Consider the following 10,276-nt stretch of genomic DNA (forward strand, 5'->3'; position numbering starts at 1 on the left):
TATATATATATATATTAGAGTCCTGAATGAGTTTTAGAGTCCTGAATGAACTGGCTGATAAGAGTCATTTGTTCATTAACCGGACTACTTTTCTCATTTAAACAGAGAATTAATATTTTCACCCAGCCATAATAATGAGCGAAACATCAGAGAGATTTCACAAGGCAACAATCTAATTTCATACCCACACACACAGAGAGAGACTCTCACCTGTGTTTCGACTTGTCAACAGTCTCAAGTTCCACCCAGTCCTAGCATTAAGCAGGCTGATTTCTGTCTGCAGGGCGGGTCAAAGTTTGAGTGAATTCCACTGTCCCTGTGTTTATGTGTAAACTTTTCAAAGGCTGAAAACAAGGCAGAGACACCTCACACCACAGAAGCACGCTGCCATTACCAGCTCCAACACAAACCAGACAATTACAGCAGACTGATAAAGTCTGAGCCACTCTGGAGACATTGTCTGTGCGGTAAGGAGGTTTGCCTTTGAGAATGGAGGGAGAGGGGGAGTGTAACCTTTTAAATTTAGGCAACTGTACGACACAACACTGGATACCCGGCTGGTGCCCACGGCTCCCTCCTCCCGCTGTTAAATTCCAGCTTAAGGAGCCTGCCAATCATTACAGTGAATGCGGTTCTCTCCAGGCTTGTGCTGGAAACACTGCATCTCTGTCAACCCCTACATTAACCCAAACACAATCGGCCTGCTGATCGTTTGCATGTTTGATTGCTGCTGGTTCTTATGTCGTCGGTGAAGACATATATTAAAAAAAGTTGGTGAACAGTATAATCAGACATCTAACCGCAGTCTGGGAACACTACTACAGGAAATTGCCACCAGTAATCAGAAGAGAGGACAGGCCTAACATGATGCCAATACCCAGCTGAATTGCACATCAATATTATATTTTAAGTGTCTGTGTTCGTATTTGCATATGCGGTATCAATCCGTCCACAATATTAGCGTTTAGGCGGCACCATGGGAAAAGATTCCCAGGTATTGAGCTGCTGCCATTGGCCTAATCCTCGAAAATATCCTTTTACAACACATTGACTGCCTGTCAAATGGTGGCTTTCCATGTATATGTTCACCACAGACTGAAAAGAAACCAAAGAACGATTTTTCAATTGGCGACCTCATTATCGCCGATTCCCCTGACTAGCCTCCACAGAGCAGGATAGAATACAAACGCTTTCCTAGCATACATCGCAGTGAAATTGTACACGGCAGTGGTTCGTTCACACCCAAAGCCACGGTGACAGACACAGTACAAAGCCACAGCACTCATAGAATCCACCCAGTAAAAAATGCATGCGGTGTATGAAATATGCATACCATCCTATGTCACTGTCTGCCACCGCCGCACATGCGTGCCACGCTCGCATGGAGTAGCATCCATGTTCCTGCCTTCCTTCTCTCTATTTCCTGCCTTTAATGTGTGTTGACATAACAGAAGCGGCTGTGGAAATAATTAAACAGAGGCTATTGTAAATCTATTCAGTCGGGACCTCACTACACCACTCATTTGCTTTACTCAAGCGACTAGCATGAGAATAGCAATAAAAAGCACTTGCAAAAAAGGGAGAGACACCGCACACCAAGCAATATTGTTTAAGAATTAAACGCCCCAAATATCTTCAGGAAATAGGAGTGTTTTGCTATGGATGCAGCCTAATCGCTTAAGTCATGGTGGTTTGAGGGGGAATGTTTTCATGTTTTAAGAGGCTTGGTTCCACTTTCCTCCACCACAGAAATCATTCTACACAGGAGCTTCTTTCTCTCTCTCTCCTTCTCTCTCCATAGATGCATGGCAGAGCATATACGACCAAAATGCAGAAGAGTATACGACCAAAATGCGGAATTTTATATTTAATGCGGAATAATAATAATAAACCATTCAAAAGTTTGAAAAACATTGTTTTTCTCTTATGCTCACCAAGGCTGCATTTATTTGATCAAAAATACAGCAAAAACTGTAATGTTGTAAAATATTGTTTCAATTTTAAATAACGGTTTTCTATTTGAATATTTTTGAATGTAAATAAATTAATAAAAATAATGTAATAAATGTAATTTATGCAATGTAATTTTCAGCAGCAATTACTCCAGCTTTCAGTGTCACATGATCCTTCAGAAATCATTCCAATATGCTGATTTGATGCTCAAAAAACATTTCTTATTTTCAATGTTGAATACTTAATATTGACAACAGTGATTTCTGTTTTCAGGATTCTTTGATGAACAGAAAAAAAATTCTAAAGTACACCATGTATTTGTAATTACTAGAAATAGATTAGAATGTTTTCTTACTTTGTAATTTTGTTATGTTTCTTTGTAAAAGTCTTACTTTTAATAATTTTGATGCATCCTTGCCAAATAAAAGTATCTAATAAAAAATGAACAGTAGTGTAAACCTCAACAGAAACCTCAATTTCCAAAAAATAGCATAAACTATAAATTTGGGGTGGAACTACCTATATACATATCCATATATTATATATAGTATATATAGTATATCCATATACTATATATGGGGAAGTCGTGGCCTAATGGTTAGAGATTCGGACTCGTAACCCAAAGGTTGCGGGTTCGAGTCTCGTACCGGCAGGGATTGTAGGTGGGGGGAGTGAATGTACAGCGCTCTCTTCCACCTTCAATACCACGACTGAGGTGCCCTTGAGCAAGGCACCGAACCCCCAACTGCTCCCCGGGTGCCGCAGCAAAAATGGCTGCCCACTGCTCCGGGTGTGTGTTCACGGTGTGTGTGTGTTCACTGCTGTGTGCGTGCACTTTGGATGGGTTAAATGCAGAGCACTAATTCCGAGTATGGGTCACCATACTTGGCCACATGTCACGTCACTTTTCACTTTTTATATACATAGTTTTATGTAATATATATTATATACAACTGCACAGATTCCAACTGCAGTCTAATTAACATTTATACATACTGGACTAAGCTAACCTACAATAACATCATCTAGGTCTTTTAGTCCAACTTTTGAAAAAAAATAATATAAAAATACAAAAACACGGACTGACAGTACAATTTCAATTGGGCTAAAGAATTTCAAAAGGAAAATAATATTGTTTTAGTCTGACAGAAACTGAACATTTTAGGTGCATGTAAACATTTATGGGATGTTCAGACAAAAATACCTTAATTTGCACACAAATGACTGTGCTGTTATATAACAGGAATTGACAGGCTATCAGTGACTCAGAGAGATGAAAGGTGGATCAGTTAGTATCAGTTACTGAGGCAGTCAAAGTTTAGCCTTCCCGCTAGAGGCAACACCATAATCCCCCTAAAACCTCTCTTCTACTGTACTCACAACAGCTCTCAAGTGTGTGTGTGTGATGGGAGTCTTAGACTTGCCCACCACCCTGTGGCCATATGGGTCTGCTGCCCTGCCTCTCAGGTATCTGCTTCAAGTGTGTGTTACCTGAAGGACAGGTGTGTGTTACACAGCAGCGTGGCAACAGGTGGCACTAGTGAAGTGTCTGGACTGACTGGCTCCAGTGACTTTGTGACGGTGCCGGGACAGTTTATCTCGGCCTTGTTCGAAGGAGCACTACACAATAAGAGCTGTCACGAGGCATGTAATGTGTGGTTGAAAGTTTGAGTCTGTTCCTTTTTTTTGGTCGGGAGCACTCAGGCCTAAACCTTGATTGAGTTTCATGTGAAAGCGAACACTGCCTTCAAGTGCCAAATTTTTAACAGGCTTTTAAATTGCCACAAGAGTTAGTTTTGTTTTACTTGCGACATCCACCCTTTCACACTAACCCAAAGCTCACGTCCCACCCTGCTCTCGGTCTCTTTCTTTCTTTCTTTCTTTCTTTCTCATACACATACTCTGGAACTTTCATTATGTAAAGTGGATAAAAATACTAACGCACGCTGTGAATTTATGGTTCTCTCTTAGCTGCCATGAAAAATATGAACGTTTTCAGGCTGCGCTCTGAAACCGGAGTAAGAAAACAGACCAGACCACAGAGTTTACACACACACCACAACAGCACAGGGCTCTCAGCGAGATCACTCGAAACACACAGACGCACGCACAGAAACACACACTAAAAAGCATAGCACTCTCAGAAAGATTTGCTCTAAAACGCACACACACACACACACACACACACACACACACACACTGCAGATAGCAACATAAATACAGAAACATAATGCAACTACACAGAGACCGTGGTTAGATTATAAAACCACACACACGCACACACACACACACACACACACACACACACACACAGACGTCTCTTTTATACTTCATGACTCTTCCCCCAATGCTATTCACAAGTTTTAGATAGCATCAAACCTGGCGCACTCAAGTCTTGCCTCAAACCATTACTGGGCTTTTCTGATGGTTTACGTTATGCCATTTCAGTTCATTCTGCAGGGCATTACCCTCCAATCCCAACTTATTTTCCCGCTCTCCATAATGACAAGTGCTCTTCAGGGAGGAGAGCTATTTGTTTCTCTGAATATAATCTAGTGCTGCAGCTCTCTACATGAGAGCAGCGTCATGTAGCTACATGGTGACTCAGCTTGGTAAATCTGTCATTACCAAGCTAATGCTATGCTAATGTGCTCAAAGTGTCTGGCTTTAAAGATGTACGTTGCCAGTTGTGCTGTGACCCCAGGGAAGACACTACAGAGATAGCAAAGCCCATGTGGGTCCAAACTAGATGCCATTTTACTGATTTTGAACGCAGGGATAGGACTAGCATTGATGGTATTTTAATGATAGGGGTCATATGATGTTGCTAAAAAGAACATTATTTTTTGTATTTGGTGTAATGAAATGTGTTTATGTATTCCGATTTGAGCCACTTCCATATGTGGTACTAAATCCGATACATGTCAGATGTTTTGAAATGCGACCGCAGTGTGAACAGTCATGTCGGATTTCATGTGACTTTTACATCACTCTAGATCGACATTCGTCATAATTCCGCGCTGACGGGAGACACTTCAAAGATTTTTACATACCCAAAGTTATCAAGACAGTTGTGAAAGGTAACCAGTGGAAGTGTAATGTGTCAGAACTCATAAGAATTACAGTGACAACTCTATATACAAACAAAACATGAGGGCTCGTATCATAAAAGCTTCAAAACTCTGCTGTCTTTTGTCACATCCTTGTCTTTATTTTTCATATTGCCTGCGCATCATTTTGCCGGAATCAGCAGCAGATCACACTATAAATAAATAAAATTGCTTACTTTATGTCCTGCGTGTTTACTTCCGTATGACAGCGCGCTGTTCGCATTGTTCTTTTTTTTTACGCATGCGGGTCAGTTCAGAACCATGATCTGTTCACACTGTAAAACTGATATTGGCCACATTTAAAACAACAATGTGAACAGCTACACAAAACAATCGGATCTGAGAAAAAAATCGGAATTGAGCACTAAGGCTCGCAGTGTGAACGTAGCCTTATACTGTCTTTTTACACGTTGCGTTGCATAAACCGCGTAAACCTAAAACCATGTCTGCATTTGTGATCGGAGAAATGACAAACAACAAGCCCTACTCTACACTGCTCAAAACTCGCGTTTAAATCATCAGTGGCAAATTCTTTAAATATGAAAACGTACTTACAGTCTGTGAGTCAGAACAGCCGGCATTGTAGTCTCCCAGGATCAGGAAACAGTCCTCCGTTAAATATGCTGCACACATCTGAATATTTGGTTTGTACAGTTCTGGAACAGTGTTGTAAATACAACTTAACCACTGATTTCTAGTCGCGTCCTCTTTTGGAAGACCAAACAAAGTAGTTTCGCTTTCACAACGAAACAAACAGCGTCTTCACGACATGGCGGCGGCGGCAACAACAATACTACAGCGAGAATCAAAGTTACGCCTTCTTTCTTTGCGTGAACATTTGGGCGGCGTTATGCAAATCTTCCCACATCGTGACATAGACATGTGGGGGCGTGTTTGAACGAGGCGTTTTAGGAGGGCGGGGGCCCGTCTTAACTTTTAACTTTTATAAAGAATATCTCTTTGGGTTTGAGACTTTAGTCGTTGCAACTTTAGGGATCTTATCTATTCACGAACAGCTTGTAACACTCCAAAGAGAAAGGAAAACTTGAAATCACATCATATGACCCCTTTAAACACTTGTGGTACAAATTTTGAGCAATAAAGAAAAATTCTAGCCAAATATGTTATTTTAGCAGTTTTAAAATACTAGAAGTTCAAATATTGCAAAAACTCATAAGTTAATGCAATCTGAAATACATTGGCATTTCAAACATATGTACTGTAGATATACAGTATACATGGCCTACAAACCTTCAAACTTCAAGGCTTTTTAGATTTTTTTTTCAAATGTTCAAAACCTTTGCTTTTTTCGTGAAAAACGTACACTATATTATTTTCTTTGAACTTAAATTTTGTTTACAATCACCTTCAAATTGCAATTCTGCATGGTCACTATTTGGAACCTCATTTCAATTTCAGGAATTAAAATGGAATTTAACAGGCATATTTAATTCAATTCTGAATTTGTTCGTTCTGTTATAAAACACTGATATGCATGGGAGATAATTATGCCGCATGACTAATACTGATGCTGAATTGATCAGTTTTATTGCTTTTACAAATCACTATTTATGGGTTAAAATGTAGAGTGAACACCTGCCCATGAGATTGGGAAGAGATGACCTTTGACACCAAATGCTGTACCACATAATGAGTCATCATACAAATCATACCATTTCTGAATTACAATGGCAAGACAAACTAGAAATGCCAACACCTGTTCAATGTTTTTTTTTTGTGCTGGCTTGATTCTATTCAGATAGCACTGAGACACTCGTATCCTTAGGCAAGATAAAAACATTTCAAATACATGTGGGTCTTAAAGTAAAAAATATCCTGTTTTCCACACAATGCCTCTAATGCTGAGAGACAGTCAAAGTGATAAAACATGTCCTTCCTCCACACCTGTCTATAGCCTCTTAAAGATCCACAAAATTACGACTTAAATTCACACATAAAGCATCCAAGAAGCTTTAAAGAAGAACCCCTTCAGGTCATGCAGAAGACATTTGTTTTTGATTGCGTTGTGTGGAGAGCTACAGTATAGTGTTAGTGACAGGACTTAGGTGTACATGTCAGGTACTTAGTAATTATACAGGATGTAGACTAATAGTCTTTGCTGAATGTGTTTATATTCAACAGGGATTTAGAGAACATGAGCTTGTCACCTGGTTTACTCTTATGAATAACCAACACCCAACATTTCTTCTCCATCTCACTCACACCCACCTGACATTTGGGCCTTTTTAATAGCTTGCAGGGAAAGTGTGATTGATTTTTTAAACTGATTGGTTAGTAATCTTACCCGTTTACCTGTTGGCTATGGCCCACCTTCCAAAGGAGGTCCAGTGAATTACTCATCTCATTGAGCACAGTTGATAGCTTCAACATGATGTCAATGATAACCAGTCCCTTAATTAAAATGCAAAAAGACAAAAATCAACACCTTTCAGATAATCTTAAAAAAATAGTAATAAATCATGTGATTGTAAATTCTTGATTAATTAAAGTGATGATGGCGAGAAATTAACTAACAAAGGGCATTTCTTCTGACATTCATAATTAAAACAGATTTTTTTTTTGTGCAACATTAATCAACTTCAGGAAGGGTAATGCAAGCAAGCAAGAAAGAAACCATGTTCCTCAAGGCTGTGTCTGGATTGCCTTCTTGGGCGAGATAGGAGTCAACATGTTTTGAAACATCAAAGGGAAACCTGATACCTTAAGTATAAGAAGATTAGCACTTGCCATGATCTTGAGCTTAGGCTCCTCCAAGACTCCCAGCATCCAGGTCCAGAAGGGACAATTACCTATGAATTGGAACCAACATCTTCACATTTATGTAAAGAGTGAAAGTCCACACCTTTAAAACCTGCATGAAAACATGGACTAGAATTACAATATTGAAGAGGAAAAAAAGCAAAGCATGATATGAATTGACATATAAATACAGCAATCAAATAAAGTCTGTACTGTTAATACAATTACTATAAAATCGTAATTTAAATAATAATAAAATATGGTATCATGCACTAAGTATTATGAACTAACCATCTCTGTGTTTAATTTTAATTTCTATGGCCCGGTTTCACAGACGGGGCTTAGACTAAGCCAGGATTAGATCATAGCTCAATTAGGACTTTTAAGCAATTTTTATAAACGTGCTTAGAAAAAATCATTACTGGTGTGCATCATGAGACAAAACAAAGGCACTGATATATTTTAAGATCAGTCAGTGCAAGTTTCTTTCAGTTGAAACAGCTCAGGCTTACATTTTAGTCTAGGACTAGGCTTAAGCCTTGTCTGTGAAACCGGGGGTAGATATACTAATATACTAGTATATATACTAACACAGCATACTGTGCATACACACATTATACAAGTATAATATTTTTAATAGTCTACAATCCGGTTTTAGGATATGTCTTGCTTTACATCAATAAATGTTGTATTGTACACATTTATTTTTTACTCTGTGTAAAAATAAAATAACATGTTAATGTAATTTTAGGTGCGACTGTCAAGCCCACCTCAGACTGAGCCACAATGATAACGTGAAACACCCACACAGTGCAGAAGTTTCAGAGATTTAACTCAACATATGATGACAATCACCCTCCCACATCTGACATGCCTTACCCACAAGCTTCTCAGAAAGACACTCAAATAGTGGGTACAAATTCAGTGAAGGTGTGTGTGCGCAAATCCTGTGGGCGACAGCGGTGACACTAATACACTACTCTTGATCTCACCTATTACAGGTGTGAGCAGACAGCAGTTCTACCTGTGTTGTCACTCTAGTAGCCTTGCACTCTGAGCCTCTCAATGGGGGTATGAGGAAGAGAATCGAGCCCAGCACCCTAAGACAGCACTCATATCAGTGGTCGTGCAGCTCAGGGAAAGACACTGAAATAGGAACCCTGGAGTGAGCCTGTCTTAGGCTGAGTGCTGGATTGACAGGTCTATACATCACACCCGGAACTGGAACATCGGAACAGAAGCTCACATGCAGACTAAGCCCCATGGAAATGCAACAGGAAGAGAGAGAGCAGCACTTCCTGGCCAGGAAATTGAGTTGGTCACACAGAAAAAATAGAAAAGTTTTTCTTGCTTTGACACTTTAAGAGAGGGCGCTGAATATATAGCATGTTCTGTTTTACTCCAGATAAAGTGTATGAAAGTTTTGACCAATGCATAAAAAAGTGAGAATGCACTGAACAGAAAATTATATGTTGCATTAGTTTTCACACCGTATTGAATAGGATTAATTAGAAAAGTAAAATTCTTATAGCGTCTAAATAGCAATATCACACTCGTAGCAGTGCAATATGGCTGCATATCGGCACGGCTGTGAGACGCGTAATCACAGTGTGCGATATACCGCCATATAACACTGCTACGAGTGTGATATTGCGCTTATACAATAGTTTGATTGGACGAGTGTGTATATACATAAGGAGTAGCTTTAAAAACTAAAATGTAAAAAATAATGTTATTAAGAAATGATCAAGGAATTAATAAGTCTCTTGCTGTTTCAGAAATACTTCTGCACATCAAAGGCAAGTCATTCTACATTTAGAAAGCATAAAGTTTTTGACATGTTGTGAACAATTAGCGACAAAAACAGAAAAGGCTGGACTGTTTATGCGGGTCCCTCAGCCCTGCTGCATTCTGATCTCTCTTTATCTCCGTCTCTCTATTTCTCTCGCTCAATCTCTCTCAGGAGTCACACTACTACAGATTCATCTCTACTCTGACCTGGAACAAGAGTGAGTGTTTGATCATCGCTGTACCACTTTCATTCTGTCATAAAGACGAACTCTGAATGCTCAATATTAAACAGCCATAAAATATTTTTAAAAGAAAACACACACGAGTGAAAATGCATTATACATCAAGTGCTCAAACTGACATAAACCATTCAGAAAGTAAACCGATCTTCTCATAGCAGAGAGGAAATCAGGGCAACCTCACACGCATCATAAATGCACGGATCTGCTGTGAGTGTATGTGCGTGATACATTGCATGTCTAACGTCTCCAAATGGTGACATATTATTAGCCACCGTGTGCTAAGACAGGTGTCTGAACTGGAAAAATAATCTTGCTGTTAATTCTGTCACTCTCTTTAGAATCCATCAGGAAAGAGACAACTGGACACTCGGAGAGGATCTGGAAGGACTAATTATATAGGTGAATATGTCTTTAGGAAAG

Source organism: Sinocyclocheilus rhinocerous, unplaced genomic scaffold, assembly GCF_001515625.1.
Source record: "Sinocyclocheilus rhinocerous isolate Xijiao unplaced genomic scaffold, SAMN03320098_v1.1 scaffold1800, whole genome shotgun sequence".
Classification (NCBI taxonomy): Eukaryota; Metazoa; Chordata; class Actinopteri; order Cypriniformes; family Cyprinidae; genus Sinocyclocheilus; species Sinocyclocheilus rhinocerous.